Raw genomic sequence first — 20,212 nt, 5'->3', positions numbered from 1 at the left:
GCTTAACAGAAAGGTGGTGTGACTGAAGCAGGAATCAAACCAAAAAAAAGGAAGAATAGGTACTCCTATGCACCAAGTTCACCAGTTAATAGCAGATCATTTCAAAAAGGGACATGCCCCCGACACTACTTAGGTCACATTTTTGCTTTCATCCCCCCCTCTCAAGTTTTTGTGCTTAACCTGCACAAGCCTTTGTGGTGCTGGAGATCCTTAGTTCTAGCTCTGTATGTGAGAAATGATAATCGCAGCAACTGAAATGACAGGGACCTGGGGAAAGGAAGAAGCGATATGGATCACCTTAAAAAGAGATGATAGAACCTCTGTCCACGTGGGTGTTGTCTACAGACCTCCGACACAATTGGAGGAACTAGATAATGATCTGATCACAGATATTCAAAAGTTGGGAAAGAAGAGAGAGGTGCTGTTGTTGGAGATTTCAATCTGCCAGATGTAGATTGGAAGGTTCCATCTGCGGAATCGGAAAGAAGTAGAGAGATCGTGGATGCTTTTCAAAGTGCTCTGCTCAGACAAATGGTGACTGAACCCACGAGGGAGGGAGCGACACTGGATCTGGTGCTCACAAATGGGGATAGTGTGTCAAATGTCCGAGTGGGTGCCCACCTGGGAAGCAGTGACCATCAAACAGTTTGGTTTGATATGACAGCTGAAGTGGAGGGCGGCCACTCAAAACTCAAAGTCCTGGATTTCAAGTATGCTGACTTTAGTAAAATGGTGGAATACCTGAGGAAGGAGCTGATGGACTGGAAGGACGTACGAGAAGTGGAAGGACAGTGGTCCAGGCTGAAAGAAGCTATAAATATGGCCACAAACCTTTATGTAAGGAGAGTAAATAAAAGCATGAGAAAAAGGAAACCAATATGGTTCTCCAAGCAAGTGGCTGAGAAAATAAAGGCTAAAGAGTTGGCGTTCCTGAAATACAGAAAAACTCAAGGTGAGGAACATGGAGAGGAATACCGGATGAAACTGAAAGAAGCCAAGAGAGATACGTCTGGCAAAAGTGCAAGCAGAAGAACAAATGGCTAGAAATGTAAGGAGGGGGTGACAAAAATTTCTTCAGGTATATTAGTGAAAGGGGGAAGACAAAAAAGGGAATTGTGAGACTGAAAGATGCTGCGAACCGCTATGTAGATGATAAAGAAAAAGCAAATTTGCTAAATAGATACTTGTTTTCTGTTTTCACAGAAGAAAATCCTGGAGAAGGGCCACGATTGACTGGCAAAAGTACATATGAGAATGGAGTGGATATAGCACCGTTCACGGAAGAGAGCGTGTATGAACAACTTGAAAATCTATAGGTGGACAAAGCCATGGGGCCGGACAGGATCCACCCCAGGATACTGAGGGAGCTCAGAGAGGTTCTGGCGGGTCCTCTTAAAGATTTGCTTAATAAATCCTTGGTGACAGGAGAGGTTCCGTGGGATTGGAGAACGACGGATGTGGTCCCTCTTCACAAAAGTGGTGATAGGGAAGAAGCTGGAAACTACAGGCCGGTAAGCCTCACTTCGGTTATTGGAAAAGTAATGGAAGCGATGCTGAAGGAAAGGATAGTGAATTTCCTGGAAGCCAATAAGTTGCAAGATCCGAGACAACATGGTTTTATCAAAGGGAAATGATGCCAAACGAATCTCACTGAATTCTTTGACTATCATGGACGTGCTATAGACAATCTACTTAGATTTCAGCAAAGCTTTTGACACGGTTCCCCACAGGAGGCTCTTGAATAAACTTAACAGGCTGAAGATAGGACCCGACATGGTGAACTGGATTAGGAACTGGTTGATGGACAGATGCCAGAGGGTGGTAGTTAATGGAATTCGCTCGGATGAGGGAAAGGTGAGTAGTGGAGTGCCTCGGGGATCGGTGCTGGGGCCAATTCTGTTCAATATATTTGTGACATTGCCGAAGGGTTAGAAGGTAAGATTTTGCCTTTTTGCGGATGATACTAAGATTTGTAACAGAGTGGACACCCAGGAGGGAGTGGAAAACATGAAAAAGGATCTGCAGAAGCTAGAAGAATGGTCTAAGGTTTGGCAATTAAAATTCAATGCGAAGAAATGCAAAGTGATGCACTTAGGGAGTAGAAATCCATGGGAGACGTATGTGTTAGGCGGTGAGAGTCTGATATGTACAGACGGGGAGAGGGATCTTGGGATGATAGTATCTGAAGATCTGAAGGCGACAAAACAGTGTGCAATGCGGTGGCCGTAGCTAGAAGGTTGCTAGGCTGTATAGAGAGGTGTGACCAGCAGAAGAAAGGAGGTGTTGATGCCCCTGTATAAGTCGTTGGTGAGGCCCCACCTGCAGTATTGTGTTCAGTTTTGGAGGCCGTATCTTGCTAAGGATGTAAAAAGAATTGAAGCAGTGCAAAGAAAAGCTACAAAAATGGTATGGGATTTGTGTTACAAGACGTATGAGAAAAGACTTGCTGACCTGAACATGTATACCCTGGAGGAAAGGAGAAACAGGGGTGATATGATACAGACGTTCAAATATTTGAAAGGCATTAATCCGCAAACGAACCTTTTCCAGAGATGGGAAGGCGGTAGAACTAGAGGACATGAAATGAGATTGAAGGGGGGCAGACTCAAGACAAATGTCAGGAAGTATTTTTTCATGGAGAGAGAGGTGGATACTTGGAATGCCCTCCCGTGGGAGGTGGTGGAGATAAAAACGGTAACAGAATTCAAAAATGCATGGGATAAACATAAAGGAATCATGTTCAGAAGGAATGGATCCTCAGAAGCTTAGCAGAGATTGGGTGGCAGAACCTGTGGTGGGAGGCAGGGCTAGACTTCTACGGTCTGTGCCCTGAAAATGGCAGATACAAATTAAGGTCAGGTATACACAAAGTAGCACATATGAGTTTATCTTGTTGGGCAGACTGGATGGACCATACAGGTCTTTCTCTGCCTTCATCTACTATGTTACTTATACTAGCAGGGTTGATGCTAGGGTCTCTGGCGCCCCTCCCCCTACCAGTCCAGAATCTCTCTTCTCCCTCCCTGCCCCCTTCTCCAGCCCAGTGCCTTAAAAGGTGGAGAACAAAAGGCTTTTTTTTGTTTTTTTAACTTTTCTGACAGCTTTTTAATTTATTTGAAGGCTTCCCATTTGTAGATATAAAATATCATTACATTTTTTTTTTTAATTCATTCTTATTTCCCACAATTATCCAAAAACAAGTTTCGGTTCATCAGGGAGTATTACATTATTATTTATTTTTATTACTTTGTCTAATGAAAAGCACTTGTCCCTGCAACTTGCTCAAAACAGAATAATCCATTTGTACAAAAGAGATGAGGTGAAGATGTCATTCATTCCTTGTGCCCCAATAAAATGAGAGTTTAATTTTAATTCAATTTCATTTCACAGTATATTCCTTCCCAAGGCAGATCATCAGTAAACAGGATATCACTGAAATTTGGCCACGTTTTACTATATTGTATAGAACAGTGTAGAAAAATGAGCACAAAATACAGATTTTATTAGTGATTTTACCAGCTACAATTTAATACTCATTACCAATCATACCTATATAATAACAATGTAATATTCCCTGTATAACTATATTTTCCTTTCATGCAGATCTCTCATTTGTTTAAGCATAACTAAATAGGCTATAAGCCCCTAATGCAGTCCATTGGTTTTCTTATATTTTGTCCTTGTGACGAGTGCGACTTACACTGTGACATAGCCTTCCCTCCATCCCCTCCCGCACACAACTCCCCCCCCCCCCCCCCCCACAAACACAGTTGCTGCCCTCCCTCCCACACACTAAAGCCCTCCCTGTTCCTACCTTGAAGGGCCCTGGTGGTCTATTGGCTTCTTCGGGGGGGGGGGGGGGGGGAGGAAAGAACCCCACTCTTTTCAGCCAGCTGTTGCTACTGTGCCTGGCGCTGCTCGTTTTCTCAAGGCACACAGCTGTCCATTCCAACTGGAGGCCAGAAAAAGGGGAGGGACACCGCCACCCAGGCTTAACACCCCAAAGGGGAGAGTGGGTTCTACCAGACCCACATCCCATAAGCACTCCAAGGGACCAGGCACATGGAAAAGCAAGAAAGCCCCCCCCCCCCCCAAATACTGCTGGTTCGGGTTCCGTGCAGGATATACAGTATCCAAATTCAGATGTTCTCAATCTCCCTCTGCTGATAAGACATGCATACCCAAGTGTCTTGACTGGTCTGGAGAGCTGCTGAGAAAAGTACTGTCTTGGGATCTTGCCAGGTACTCGTAACCTGGATTGGTAACTGTTGGAAACAGGTCGCTGGGATTGATGGACCTACGGTCTGTTCCAGTATGACAATGTTTATGTTCTTATGTTAAATTCCTGGTGTGTAGCAGCACCTTGACCCACCCCAAGCCTCCCCCATAGCTCCAAGACCTCAAGAGGAATGATGCCTATTCACTCCAGTCTCCAGAGCCACCCTCTTCAAAATGGCAGACGCAAGGCCAGTCTACCATATAGAAACTGAGCCCACTAGGGGCACTGAAAAGTACCTGCATATAATGAAATGTAAACCACTGATTGTGCCACAGAAAGGCAGTATATCAAATCCTATTACCCCCATTGAAATATAAGGGAGAAATTCCTTTATATTTATTTTGACATTTATACCTCACATTATCTTGAATATACTCGAGTTCAATGTGGCTTACAATAAATAAAACAAAACCAAGTAAGAGCAGGGTAGCACAAATAAGATACAAATAAAAACGAAATAATTAAAAAAAAAAAGTGTTGGCCAGTTACAACCACTTCATCAATGGGTAGAAACCTCTCAAAGAGGAAAGCTTTCAGTCTTTTGCAAAATACCAAGTACTCAGGCTGACCTTTGACCTTGGTATCTAAAATCTGCAGAGTGAACAAACATAATGCACTCTCTTGCAGTCTGGAAGATGAAGTCTAAGGTAGTCCCTAGAACCAGAGGTTATACTACTACTACTACTACTACTATTTAGCATTCCTATAGCGCTACAAGGCATACGCAGCACTGCACAAACATAGAAGAAAGACAGTCCCTGCTCAAAGAGCTTACTATCTAATAGACAAAAAATAAATAAAGTAAGCAAATCAAATCAATTAATGCGAACGGGAAGGAAGAGAGGAGGGTAGGTGGAGGCGAGTGGTTACGAGTCAAAAGCAATGTTAAAGAGGTGGGCTTTCAGTCTAGATTTAAAGGTGGCCAAGGATGGGGCAAGACGTAGGGGCTCAGGAAGTTTATTCCAAGCATAGAGTGCAGCGAGACAGAAGGCGCGAAGTCTGGAGTTGGCAGTAGTGGAGAAGGGAACAGATAAGAAGGATTTATCCATGGAGCGGAGTGCACGGGAAGGGGTGTAGGGAAGGACGAGTGTGGAGAGATACTGGGGAGCAGCAGAGTGAGTACATAGAGGAATAGTGATTAAATAGGAATAGTGCGTAGAGGAATAGTGATTAAAAGGCCTGATGCATCCCGACGTCATGCCATATAATATTTGAAAAACACAACTTAAATTAAAGCAAGCTGGCCCTACTCAATGCATCCCAGGATGCACTATGCAGGGCCAGGCACTGCCATTTTGAAAAAGGGCGGCATCACTCCTGTCACTTGAGATACAAGGGTTCTGGTGGGACTGCTAGACCCCAGTGAATTATTCTCTCTATAATTAGGAACAGAGAGGGGGCCCCTAGACTACTGGGGCTTTTTGGTGAGGGTGGAGGGTCCCTACTACACACCAATGACTCCATTAATTCAGATTGGGCAAGGGGAGGAGGTTCCAATAGCCTGAATCGTGCAGGGAAAGGGGTCAGGCTGCAGTTTTGCCAGGGGTTTACCTTCTCCCCGCCCCCCCCCCCCCCCCCCCACCCCTAATGTCTACCTATCAGCACATGGGGACAATGATCGCTCATGCACTAACAAGTAGGATGAAACAGATGGTTACCATCACGATTTTAGTGTGGTAATAATTTGCATGGTCATTAAGGCCACCACCCCAAATTCCTGGATTATCTGTACCGCCTCCCTATCCCTTATATCCCTTCTCATTCACTCTGTTCCTCCAAAACAGGTCAACTCTACGTTCCCCCTCCCTCTTAAGCACATCACATGTGCCTTTACAGTGAATGATACATACCTGTAGCAGGTGTTCTCCGAGGACAGCAGGCTGATTGTTCTCACGACTGGGTGACGTCCGCGGCAGCCCCCACCAACCGGAAAAAAGCTTCGCGGGACGGTCGGCACGCAGGGCACGCCCACCGCGCATGCGCGGCCGTCTTCCCGCCCGTGCGCGACCGCTCCCGCCAGTTGAATGACTAGCAAAAGATGAAACACACAACTCCAAAGGGGAGGAGGGAGGGTAGGTGAGAACAATCAGCCTGCTGTCCTCGGAGAACACCTGCTACAGGTATGTATCATTCACTTTCTCCGAGGACAAGCAGGCTGCTTGTTCTCACGACTGGGGTATCCCTAGCTCTCAGGCTCACTCAAAACAAGAACCCAGGTCAATTGAACCTCGCAACGGCGAGGGTACAACAGAAATTGACCTACGAAGAACAACTAACTGAGAGTGCAGCCTGACCAGAATAAATTCGGGTCCTGGAGGGTGGAGTTGGATTTACACCCCAAACAGATTCTGCAGCACCGACTGCCCGAACCGACTGTCGCGTCGGGTATCCTGCTGGAGGCAGTAATGTGATGTGAATGTGTGGACAGATGACCACGTCGCAGCCTTGCAAATCTCTTCAATAGTGGCTGACTTCAAGTGGGCCACTGACGCTGCCATGGCTCTAACACTATGAGCCGTGACATGACCCTCAAGAGTCAGCCCAGCCTGGGCGTAAGTGAAGGAAATGCAATCTGCTAGCCAATTGGAGATGGTGCGTTTCCCGACAGCGACCCCTAGCCTGTTAGGGTCGAAAGAAACAAACAATTGGGCGGACTGTCTGTGGGGCTGTGTCCGCTCCAAGTAGAAGGCCAATGCTCTCTTGCAGTCCAATGTGTGCAACTGACGTTCAGCAGGGCGGGTATGCGGCCTGGGAAAGAATGTTGGCAAGACAATTGACTGGTTAAGATGGAACTCCGACACCACCTTCGGCAGGAACTTTGGGTGGGTACGGAGCACTACTCTGTTGTGATGAAATTTGGTATATGGAGCATGAGCTACTAGGGCTTGAAGCTCACTGACCCTACGAGCGGAAGTAACTGCCACCAAGAAAATGACCTTCCAGGTCAAGTACTTCAGATGGCAGGTATTCAGTGGCTCAAAAGGAGGTTTCATCAGCTGGGTGAGGACGACGTTGAGATCCCATGACACAGTAGGAGGCTTGATAGGGGGCTTTGACAAAAGCAAGCCTCTCATGAATCGAACGACTAAAGGCTCTCCAGAGATGGCTTTACCTTCCACACGATAATGGTAAGCACTAATCGCACTAAGGTGATTCCTTACTGAGTTGGTCTTGAGGCCAGACTCTGATAAGTGCAGAAGGTATTCAAGCAGGTTCTGTGCAGGGCAAGAACGAGGTTCTAGGGCCTTGCTCTCACACCACACGACAAACCTCCTCCACTTGAAAAAGTAACTCTTTTTAGTGGAATCCTTCCTAGAGGCAAGCAAGACCCGGGAGACACCCTCAGACAGACCCAGCGCAGTGAAGTCTACGCCCTCAACATCCAGGCCGTGAGAGCCAGGGACTGAAGGTCGGGGTGCAGCAACGCTCCGTCGTTCTGCGAGATGAGAGTCGGAAAACACTCCAATCTCCACGGTTCCCCGGAGGACAACTCCAGAAGAAGAGGGAACCAGATCTGACGGGGCCAAAAGGGCGCTATCAGAATCATGGTGCCGCGGTCTTGCTTGAGCTTCAGTAAGGTCTTCCCCACCAAAGGTATGGGAGGATAAGCATACAGGAGGCCGGTCCCCCAATGGAGGAGAAAAGCGTCCGACGCTAGCCTGCCGTGTGCCTGAAGTCTGGAACAGAACAGAGGCAGCTTGTGGTTGGTCTGAGAGGCGAAAAGGTCCACCGAGGGGGTGCCCCACTCTCGGAAGATCTTGCGTACCACTCTGGCGTGGAGCGACCACTCGTGCGGTTGCATGACTCTGCTCAGTCTGTCGGCCAGACTGTTGTTTACGCCTGCCAGGTACGTGGCTTGGAGGAGCATGCCGAACCGACACGCCCAACGCCACATCCCGACGGCCTCCTGACACAGGGGGCGAGATCCGGTGCCCCCCTGCTTGTTGACGTAATACATTGCAACCTGATTGTCTGTCCGAATTTGGATAATTTGGCAGGACAGCCGATCTCTGAAAGCCTTCAGTGCGTTCCAGATCGCTCGGAGCTCCAGGAGGTTGATCTGCAGATCCTTTTCCTGGAGGGACCACAGACCCTGGGTGTGAAGCCCATCGACATGAGCTCCCCACCCCAGGCGAGATGCATCCGTCGTCAACACTTTCGTGGGCTGTGGAATTTGAAATGGACGTCCCAGTGTCAAATTGGTCCGGATGGTCCACCAGAGCAGTGAAGTGCGGCAACTGGTGGAGAGGCGGATGACATCTTCTAGATTCCCGGTGGCTTGGAACCACTGGGAAGCTAGGGTCCATTGAGCAGATCTCATGTGAAGACGAGCCATGGGAGTCACATGAACTGTGGAGGCCATATGACCCAGAAGTCTCAACATCTGCCGAGCTGTGATCTGCTGAGACGCTCTGGTCTGCGAAGCCAGGGCCAGGAGATTGGTGGCCCTCGCTTCGGGAAGGTAGGCCTGAGCCGTCTGGGTATTCAGCAGAGCTCCTATGAATTCCAGAGACTGGGTTGGCTGGAGATGGGACTTTGGGTAATTTATCACAAACCCCAGCAGCTCCAGAAGCTGAATAGTGCACTGCATGGACCGGAGGGCTCCTGCCTCCGAGGTGTTCTTGACCAGCCAATCGTCGAGATATGGGAACACGTGCACTCCCAGCTTGCGTAGGTAGGCCGCTACCACCACGAGGCACTTGGTAAACACTCGTGGGGCAGAGGCGAGCCCAAAGGGCAGCACACAATACTGAAAGTGCCGTGCGCCCAGGCGGAATCTGAGATACTGTCTGTGAGCTGGCAGTATCGGTATGTGAGTATATGCGTCCTTTAAATCCAGGGAACATAGCCAATCGTTTTTCTGAATCATTGGCAGAAGGGTGCCCAAGGAAAGCATCCTGAACTTTTCTTTGACCAGGAATTTGTTCAGGCCTCTCAGGTCTAGGATGGGACGCATCCCCCCTGTTTTCTTTTCCACAAGGAAGTACCTGGAATAGAATCCCTGCCCTTCCTGCCCGGGTGGTACGGGCTCGACCGCATTGGCGCTGAGAAGGGCGGAGAGTTCCTCTGCAAGTACCTGCTTGTGATGGGAGCTGAAAGACTGAGCTCCCGGAGGACAATTTGGAGGCAGGGAGGCCAAATTCAGGGCGTATCCGCACCGCACTATTTGGAGAACCCACTGGTCGGAGGTTATGAGAGGCCACCTTTGGTGAAAAAATGTTAACCTCCCCCCGACCGGCAGATCGTCCGGTACGGACACTTGTAGGGCGGCTATGTTCCCGTGGATCCAGTCAAAAGCCCATCCCCGGCTTTTGCTGTGGAGGCACAGGGGGCTGCTTAGGCGCACGCTGTTGACGAGAACGAGCGCGCTGGGGCTGTCCCTGTGCCTGACGAGGCCTTTGGACCGGCTGGTTGTACCTACGCTTCGCAAAAGAATAGGGTGCAGCCTGCCGGGCCCGGGAAAAACGTCCACCTGTGGAGGTGGATGCTGAAGGCGCCCGGTGGGAGAGCTTGTCGAGAGCGGTTTCCCGCTGATGCAGTTGGTCCACCATCTGCTTGACCTTCTCACCAAAAATGTTATCCCCCCGGCAAGGGACGTCGGCCAGTCTCTGCTGGGTGCGGTTGTCCAGGTCAGAGGCACGCAGCCATGAGAGCCTGCGCATCACTATACCTTGGGCCGCAGCACGAGATGCCACGTCACAGGTGTCATAGATACCCCTGGACAGGAACTTTCTGCACGCCTTCAGCTGCCTGACCCCCTCCTGATAAGGCCTGGACTGCTCCGGCGGGAGCTTCTCGACCAGGTCCGCCAGTTGCTGCACATAGGTCCGCATGTGAATGCTCATATAGAGCAGGTATGATTGGATGCGGGTCACGAGCATGGAGGATTGGTAGGCCTTCCTCCCAAACGAGTCCAGAGTGCGAGACTCCCGCCCCGGGGGCGCCGAGGCGGTATCCCTCGAACTCCGTGCCCTCTTGAGAGCAGAATCCACGACCGCTGAGTCATGGGGCAATTGTGGCCGCATTAGCTCTGGGTCGGAGTGGATCCTGTACTGGGACTCTGCTTTCTTGGGAATGGTGGGGTTAGTTAATGGTCGCACCCAGTTCCGAAGCAGCGTCTCCTTAAGGACATTGTGCAGCGGCACCGTGGAGGACTCTCTAGGTGGTGATGGATAGTCGAGGACCTCGAGCATCTCGGCCCTCGGCTCTTCCACAGAGACCACGGGGAAGGGAATGTTAATAGACATATCCCGCACAAAGGAGGCAAAGGAGAGACTCTCGGGAGGTGAGAGTTTCCTCTCCGGTGAAGGCGTGGGGTCCGAGGGAAGGCCCGTAGACTCCTCTGAGGAGAAATATCTAGGGTCCTCCTCTTCCCCCCACGAGTCCTCATCCTCGGTGTCGGACATAAGCTCATGTAGCTGAGTCCTGAACCGGGCCCGGCTCGACGTCGAGGCACCAAGGTCTCGGTGTCGTCGAGCGGTGGACTCCCGCGCCGGCGGGGACGGAGCTCCCTCCATCGACGTCGACGGGGACTCCACCTGCGTGGCGGTCGAGACCGGCACCGCAATCGGCGGCGGTGTCAACGGCCCCGGCGCCGGGCTAGAGCTCGCCGGCGCCACAGTCATCGGCGCCGAGGGCGCAAGCACCCCCGGCGCCGGCACAGCCTGGCGCATCAGCCCTTCCAGGATCCCCGGGAGGATGGCTCTGAGGCACTCGTCCAGGCCCGCTGCCGGGAAAGGCGGTGGGGCCAGTAGGGGTGTCGGCGCCAGAAGCTGATGGGGGCCAGGAGACGGCACCGAGGTGCCGGAACCCCGACGCGTCGGTACCTCCACAACCGACGGAGACCTCTCCTCTCGACGATGACGCTTCGGCGTCGCCTCCTCTCCGATATCCGGATGCACCGAGGGCGACCGGTGACGACGCTTCTTATCTTTCTTACGATGCCCGTCACCGGCGCCGGAAGGCATGGAGGAGGAGGAGGTCGATCCCCCTCGGTCTCGAGGTACCGGGTCAGACAGGGTTCGGTCCCGTGGCCCACGAGCTGAGGGAGTGACCGGGGCCGACTGCCCACGCGGCCTCTCACCCCCACTCTCACCGGAGGACCGGCGGGCCGACGGGACCTGTTCTCCTGGGGTCGCTGCCATCGGTGCCGATGTCTCGGGCATCGATACCGGTACCGAAGGGCCGGGCGTCGATACCGATGCCTTCGAGGTCGACGTCGAGGGGCCGGCGCAAGTTCCAAAAAGACGGTCCCGCAGAACTTGCCTCGCAACCTGAGTCCGTTTCCGGAGACCGAGACACAGAGAACACGACTTGATATTGTGCTCCGGCCCGAGGCACTGGAGGCACCAAGCGTGGGTGTCGGTCTGCGAGATCGGCCGGCCGCAGCGACCACACTTTTTAAATCCACTCGGGACCTTTGAGGACATCGACGGAAAAATCGCGTCGGCGAAGTCAAAGTCGTCAATGGTGGCTGAAATCACACCACGAAAAGGAAAACGACCGTGCGGCCACTAGGCCGCAACGCAGCGTCCCCGCTGGAAGCGAGGGAAAAAAGGGAGCGCGTGCTCCACACGCGCAGGGTTTCTTTTTTTTTTTTCAAAAAGAAACCGGACGGTAACTAAACCTAAATAACAAAGAAAAAGCACGATCGGCGTAAACGCGATCGAAAATCCGGCGGCTGAATCAGAGAGAGCGGCGGGGCACGACTCTCTCCAGACGCGGAAAAAAAGGAACTGGCGGGAGCGGTCGCGCACGGGCGGGAAGACGGCCGCGCATGCGCGGTGGGCGTGCCCTGCGTGCCGACCGTCCCGCGAAGCTTTTTTCCGGTTGGTGGGGGCTGCCGCGGACGTCACCCAGTCGTGAGAACAAGCAGCCTGCTTGTCCTCGGAGAACATCAGCTACGTTGTACCTAAGCACTGGAATTCCCTCTCTACTGCCCTCCACCTTGAACCATGCTATGCCAATTTCAAATCAGCACTAAAAACTCACCTTTTCACACTTGCCTAGACTCACACTTCCTAATTACTACTACCTCTCCCCACCATCCTCAATTTCATACGGCTCTGCAGAAATTTTCTTTGTAAACCACATTGTAACCATTTACTGGTGTTCTACGGCATATATCAAGCCTTGGTAAATAAAATTTTAAAATAGTGCATCCCAATCCAATTTTTTTGCAGAAAGCTGGCGGTAGAAGCTGTGTGGTCAGGGCCATGCAGCTTTCTGAATCAGCCCCTTAGAGAGCGCATAGCCAATTATTTTCCTGATTCATTGGAAATAGGACATCAGGAGAGCATGCTGAGCTTCTCTGACCAGATATTTCTTCAGAGCCCTAAGGTCTAGGAGGAGGCAAGATCCCCCTCCCCCTAATTTTTCTGGTCACTAGGAAGTACTTAGAATAGAATCCTTTCACTTCTACCCCCTCGTAGAATGGGTTCAACTGCGTTGGCTTGTAAAAGGGAGGTGTCTTCCTGTGGAAGCACTGCCCATAGCTGAGTGCTGTAAAAGGACACCCTTGAGGAATAATTTGGAGGAGTTTGCCAACCGAGGGTGCAACCCCACCACCACCACCACCACCACAGATGGAGATTATAGAGGATATCTTTAATAGAAAAAATTGAAACTCCCCCACCAGGTGGTCAGTTCCCTTCTTGAGGTCCGTGAGGCCACCACTGGAAGTCTTGGCAGCCATTTTAAAAAAGCAAAGATGAGAGGATCAGTGCTGCAGCAGAGGGCAGGGAAGAGTTGGGATCTTTCCTGCCCCAAAAAAGCCACCAGACCACCAGGTACATGCCAGGAGGGCACCCTGCGCTGTGGGTGGAAAAGCATTTCTGCAGGGACCCCGCAGGACCTGAGCCCATCTCCACATGACTCCCATGGACCTTGATTCATCCCCGCAGACTTGGAGGGGATCCCTGTGGTACCTGTGGGAATCCTATCCCCACTCCTGTGCAGTTCTCTAAACCAGACCGTGATCTGCCCAAAAAGCTACCTGTGCTCTAGTAGAACAAGCCTTCAAGAATGACAGAACTGCTCTACCATGGAGCGAGTAGGCTGATACAGTCCCCTTAATCCACCTAGCAACAGTCGCCTTGGAAGCCATCTCTCCCTTCCTGGGGTCACCGATGAAAACAAAGCTAATCCACTTGCCAAATACCTAGGAAATATACAGGATACATCCCAGGATATTAAGGGAGCTCAGAGAGGTCCTGGCAGGACCTCAAAGATGTATTTAATAGATTTTTAAAGACGGGAGAGGTTCCATGTGATTGGAGACAAGTGGATGTGGTCACTCTTCACAAAAGTGGAGAAAGGGAACAAGCAGGAAACCACAGACCAGTAAGTCTCATGTCGGTGGTAGGAAAAATAATGGAGTCGCTGCTGAAAGAAAGGATAGTTAACTTTCTACAAGCCAACGGGTTACAGGACCCGAGGCAACATGGCTTTACCAAAGGAAAATCCTGCCAAACGAATCTTACTGAGTTCTTTGACTGGGTGACCAAAGAACTGAATGGACATGCGCTAGATGTAATCTACTTAGATTTCAGCAAAGCCTTTGATACGGTTCCCCACAGAAGACTCATGAATAAGCTGAAAGGGTTGAACTTAGGACAGAAAGTGGTGAACTGGATAGGAAACTGGTTGACAGACAGGTGGCAGAGGGTGGTGGTAAATGGAATCCACTCGGAGGAAAGGCAGGCAAGCAGTGGAGTTCCTCAGGGGTCGGTGCTGGGGCCTATTCTGTTTAATATATTTGTGGGAGATATTGCTGAAGGTTTGGAAGGAAAGGTTTATCTTTTTGCACATGACACGAAAATACCCAATTTTTTTATTTTTGTTACATTTGTACCCCGCGCTTTTCCCACTCATGGCAGGCTCAATACGGCAGGCAATGGAGGGTTAAGTGACTTCCTCAGAGTCACAAGGAGCTGCCTGTGCCGGGAATCGAACTCAGTTCCTCGGTTAACCCGGACCAAAGTCCACCACCCTAACCACTAGGCCACTCCTCCAATAGAGTGGATACCCTGAAGGGAGTAGAAACAATGAGAAGGGATCTCCAAACATTAGAATGGTCAGGGGTCTGACAGTTAAAATTTAATATTTTTTTGTTTGATTTTTACAATTTTTACACCACATCAAAAAAGTGATAGCACGAAGCTAATGTTATAATGGGTGCTCAGTAAAAACATGCTGCTGAGGCTGGGCTGCTGAAAGGCAACATGAGCACCCATAACAACATTAGCTTCATGCTATCACTTTTTTGATGTGTTATTCACAGCATTTGTAAAAATCAAACAAATAAATAAGGAATATAAGTAGTGTACAACAGTTTCTTCTGTGTGTATATGGAAACATAACTTTGAAACCAGAACGTTTTGTTACTCCAGAGCTGTCTTAGTTAAAATTTAATGTCAACAACTGTAGAGTGATGCACTTGGGGTGCAGAACACCAAAAGAGGAGATACCGGATAGGAGGGGAGAGATTAGTAAGCTCAACTCAGGAAAGAGACCTTGGGCTGTTGGTGTCCGAAGAGCTTAAGGTGAAGAAACAATTTGACAATGCAACAGCTGTGGCCAGAAGAATGCTAGGGTGCATAGAGAGAAAGGAGAAGAAAGGAGGTGTTGATGCCCCTCTACAAGTCGTTGGTGAGGCCCCACTTGGAGTATTGTGTTCAGTTTTGGAGGCCGTATCTTGCTAAATATGTTAAAAAAACAAACAAAAAAAAAACTGGAAACGGTGCAAAGAAAAGCTACAAAAATGGTATGGAATTTGCGTTGCAAACCATACAAGGAGAGACTTGCCGAACTGAACACGTATACCTTGGAGGAAAGGAGAAACAGGGGTGACATGATACAGATGTTCAAATATTTGAAAGGTACTAATCTGCAAACAAACCTTTTCCGTAGATGGGAAGGTGGTAGAACTAGACGACATGAATAGAGGTTCAAGGGGTGGGGGGGGTAGACTCAGGAGTAATGTCTGGAAGTAGTTTTTCACGGAGAGGGTAGTAGATACATGGAATGCCCTCCTGCGGGAGGTGGTGGAGACGAAAACAGTAATGGAATTCAAACATGTGTGAGATAACACAAAGGAATTCTGTTTAGAAGGAACTGATCCACGGAATCTTTGCGGAGATTGGGTGGTGACAATGGTAATTGGGAAGGCAAACCGGTGCTGGGCAGACTTCTACTGTCTACGCCCTGATTATGACTGAACAGATATGGGCTTGAGTGTAAATTTTAAGGGGCTTCGTTATTAGCTTCAGAACTTTTAGTACAAGAAGAATGCTGGGCAGACTTCTACAGTCTGTGCCCCGAGAATGGCAAGGACAAATCAAACTCGGGTATACATATTCTTCTCTCTCTGGAAACTAAAACGATTAAAGCCTTATTTCCCAAGAGAAGAATTTTGTAATTTCGTCCAATCACTAGGCTTAAGCCGAATCGATTACTGTAATGGCATATACACAGGGTGCAGAGACCTACTTCTCAAAAAACTACAAACTGCCCAAAACACAGCGGCTCCTAATCTTTGATGCATCAAAGTTCACAAGTCCCAGACCACTTCGTGAGAAATTACACTGGCTTCCTGTGCAGGAGCGAAAAACTTTTAAAATTTGCACCCTAGTCCATAAGATCCTCTACAGAGAAGCTCCAGCTTATATGGATGCCCTTGTCAACGTGCCACCAAGGAATTCACTTAGATCTTCTCGTTCATACTTAAACCTCCATTACCCTGCGTGTTCTGGTCTCAAGTATAAAACCACATACGCTTCCACCTTTTCCTACATCAGCACTCATTTGTGGAATGCATTGCCTAAATCTGTAAAAACGGTTCAAGTTCATCTGACTTTCAGGAAGTCTCTCAAGACCTACTTATTTGGGCAAGCTTACCCTAAAGATCCAATCCTGCATCCGTGATTCCTGGACTACAAATCCTATAAAGATCTTGTGAACTCAATTACTTTACCTTACCCCTGTAACTTTACGCCATCCATATCACTTTCACTTTATTGTACTTTACTGTTTGTTTCTTAAATGTTGTAAGCCACATTGAGCCTGCCAGTGGTGGGAAAATGTGGGGTATAAATGATACAAATAAATAAAATAAATATAAAGTATCACATACCATGTAAAATGAGTTTATCTTGTTGGGTAGACTGGTTGGACAGTACAGGTCTTTATCTGCCATCATTTACTATGTTACAGAAACTTCACCAGCACTTTCCAAACAATAAAGCTGACATTGCTCCTCAGACCCCTCTCCTACAAATGGTCGACACACAGACTGAGTAACATGAAATGCCATCACCACCCTGGGGAAAAGTAATTGACCAATCACAGCTCCACTTTGTCCTTAAAGAACACCAGGAACAGCTCCCGATACAAAAGGGCCTGAAGTTCAGAAATCCAGCGCACTGAAGTCAAAGCCACCAGAAAAACAGTCAATGTAAGATCCTTGAGGGGAACCCCCCAAGAAGGGTGGTACAATCTTACATACTGTCTTAAAGAACACCAGGAACAGCTCCCGATACAAAAGGGCCTGAAGTTCAGAAATCCTGCGCACTGAAGTCAAAGCCACCAGACTTCATGAAAGATCATGAAGATCATGAAAGATCATATTCATACCAGGCTGTTAGTTACTGGAGATCTCTTCCAACTGATCTAAGACTTGAAAATTTTTATATGATTTTTCATTAAAAAAAAAAAATCTGGAGGGTCGTCTGCTCGTCGATCATGGAGCTGATTCCAAGATGGCGCTGTGAATAGACGCACCTGTGTTTGCTCCTGGAGGCTGCTGTGTTTGTGAGTTTCTCTCGGTGCCTCTGTAGCCTCGTTAACCATGGGGAAGCAGAGGGGGAAGGTAAAGGAATTTCCCTCGGTTCCTGTGACCTCCTCGACGATGAAACAAACAACCCTGCAATTTCCCAGGCAGCAACCGGGTCCTCAGGGAACTTCGACCCCCACTGCAGCTCTCGGCCCTTCGGAGTCGATTGAGAGTGGAAACGGGGCTTCCTTGAGCCCTGTGGAGCGAATTGCACCTCCCCAGCCTGGAAGAGAGTTGCTGGCTGTTCAAACAGAGACAGACGCCGAAGTGACTCAGCTGGTCCTGTCTGAGGGTGTGACTGCAGCAACGGAGATAGATTCTCAACTTCGGGAAACATTACTACAACAGGCTTCAAAGGTATTGCCTCAAGCTATTGTTTCCAAGTTAGCTCGGGCTGATAGTCTACCTCAATCTTCTCCTGTGGCTAGTGGAGTGATTAGACCAGCAATTGTGACGCTGGAGTCACTATGGGATATGGTTTACAATATCCAAACCTCTATGCAAACTACTTTAAAGCAGAATTCTTCTGATATTGAAGTTCTTTCTGAGGCTGCCCTGCTTCAAGCACGAGTGACTGCACAGCAAACCCAGAAATTGGAACGTGTGGATATCAAAATTCAAGAAATGGGATCTATAGAAACAGCTTTGGTTAAAGACAATAATTTCCTACATAAATGACTTGAATACCTTGAAAATCAGACTAAAAGGCTTAAACCTTAGGTTTCTTAATTTTCCCAAATCGTCATTAATTTCTCCTTTGGAGATGGTTAAAAAATATTTGGTGGACATCCTGGGAATGGATAAGGACTCACTCCCTCCCATTACACGGGCTTATTACATCGGGAGTACTGGAGTGGTGGTGGGAAATCCCCCCGTAATAGGGGAGGGAATGAATCTTAACTCATTCCTAGAAAGCTCATTAGAAATAGTTACTCAGAGGTTAACTCTGCTTGCCATTTTCGCGTTGGAGCCTGATAGGAATGCCGTACTACAGCTTTCGTTGAGACACTTAGAAAATCTGTTTTTGGGCTCAAAGGTCCGTATCTTTCCAGATCTCTCACGGCCTACACAGATGAGACGAAGGGCCTTTTTGGAACTTCGCCCCAGGGTGGTGGCATTGGGAGCAAATTTTGTATTTCGATTTCCTTGTTTTTGTAATGTGGTGCTTGAGGGTAAACATTTTCAGTTTGTAGATCCAAAACAGTTGAAAGAGTTTATTGATGCAAGAGTTGATGTGAATATAGTAAACCTTCCCTAATTTAGCAGGCTGGGGTCTGAACCAGAGGAAGCATCTATTGAATATTAATTTTTCTATCTTTTTTCTTTTTTTTCCTTAATCTTGGAATCAAATTTCTTTAACTTGTGGACAAATGGGCTGTAAAGATATATACTTATCATTTTTGTTTCCTAATGTTAAATAATGCCGATTGCATATTCACTTTATGTGGTGATATATTGGAAAATTTAAATAATAATAAAAAAAAAAAAAAATCTTATGTACTCAAACAGAGAAGTCTATTTGTTCATTTAGGTTAAAGATTGTTTATTGGCAATTTAAGTTTTATGTATATTTGTTTTAATTGCTTCTTGAATTATTCTGTTATTGTATATCTTACTGTAAACCGCTTTGGACCCTTTGTGGGAATTCAACGTTCTAAAAATGCCAGATTAGATTACAAACCAACACTGAAAGAATCAAATTAAGATCCTAGGGGGGAGGGGGGGGGAACTGGTGAACGAACCTGGGGCCTAAGTAGCTGCACCACCTGAAGAAAGCACACCACATCCAGATGAGCTGCCAGAGACATCCTGCCAAGACGGCCTCAAACCCCAAAGCCACCACCTGCACTCTCAGAGGAAAGCAAGCCAGGCCTTTCATGAGACCATTCACCAATCTGAGGCGGCGAAGGTTTGAAGGAAATGAGACGATCCAGACACCAATCCTCAAACACACGACACATCCAGACATACGCAAGAGAGATGGAGCACTTCCTAGAATGCAGGAGAGTTCAAATGACTTGATAGCGTCATCAAGCATGCCCATTCAAGAGCCAGGCCATAAGACAAAACCGAGCCAAATCCTCCAAGAACACTGGATCTTCAGCAAATAGATCGTCCAACACTGTCAAATGGAGCAGCTCTTCCACCGGGAGCCACACAAGATCCCCATACCACAGTTTTCAAGGCCAGTCCAGCGTTACCAGAATCACTTGTCCTTGGTGCCGCTCTCTGCTGAATGACCCTGCCTATAAAAGGCCAGGGAAGAAACACATAAGGAGACCCAATGAGAGTCAAGAGTGATCCACAGCGTCCAGACCTTCAACACAGCTGTCTCTTCCTGCTGAACAACCGTGGCACTTTGGCACTGCGAGACAGACGTTGCCATCAAGTCCTTCACAGGAGGACTCCACGGGCATGTAAACAGCGAAGGCCTCCTGGCTCAAGCTCAACTCCCCTGGGTCCAGGAGTCTCCTATGAGATAATTCACTTGCATGTTGTCGACCCCTGCGACATGAGCCGACAGATGGTACTCCGCCCAGGAAAAGATAAGGGCCGCTTCCTAAGCTACCTGCGGACTCTTCATGTTTCCTTGTCGATGCAGGTAGGCCACTGCCGTAGCATTGTTCAACAGCACCCACACAGCCTTTCCATGTAGTAGATCCTGAAACTAGAGCAGTGAATCACAAATTGCCCTGACTTCCAACACGCTGATTGACTAGCTTCTTCGGTTAACCACCAGCCCTGCACCACTCAACCTGCACAACGGGCACCCCAGCCTGATGTCCACTGGCAGCACCATCCATATAGGGGATTCCAGACTCACAACCCACGACAGATGAAGCCATACCAGACACCCGCACAAACTGCGCCTCACCAACCCTTGAAGGGGAAGCCTGAGCAGTCTGAAGGGGCCGCTTGTGTGACCTGGCCCACTGCACTACCTCCAGGGATGCCGCCATGGATTCCAGCACCTGCAGATAATCTTTGGCCTGCAGAATTAGGGACCAAAGAAGAGAAGAGAGGAGAGGAGACGACCTAGGCCTGCAGCTTCTATACTCAAGCATCCAGCAGGAAAACCCTGCCCAGTTTGGTGTCAAAGC

At 48.8% G+C, this 20,212-nt stretch overlaps 1 protein-coding gene across 1 annotated transcript in view; it reads right to left on the bottom strand.

The window, feature by feature from the left end:
• The window catches only part of TASOR (transcription activation suppressor), a gene marked incomplete in the record, with an annotated part of 313,792 nt that overhangs the window by 251,549 nt on the left and 42,031 nt on the right, over positions 1–20,212 (bottom strand).

Source organism: Microcaecilia unicolor, chromosome 6, assembly GCF_901765095.1.
Source record: "Microcaecilia unicolor chromosome 6, aMicUni1.1, whole genome shotgun sequence".
NCBI classification, from domain to species: domain Eukaryota; kingdom Metazoa; phylum Chordata; class Amphibia; order Gymnophiona; family Siphonopidae; genus Microcaecilia; species Microcaecilia unicolor.
Note: the sequence above shows the minus strand (reverse complement) of the source record. Positions and strands in the feature narration are given on the sequence as shown.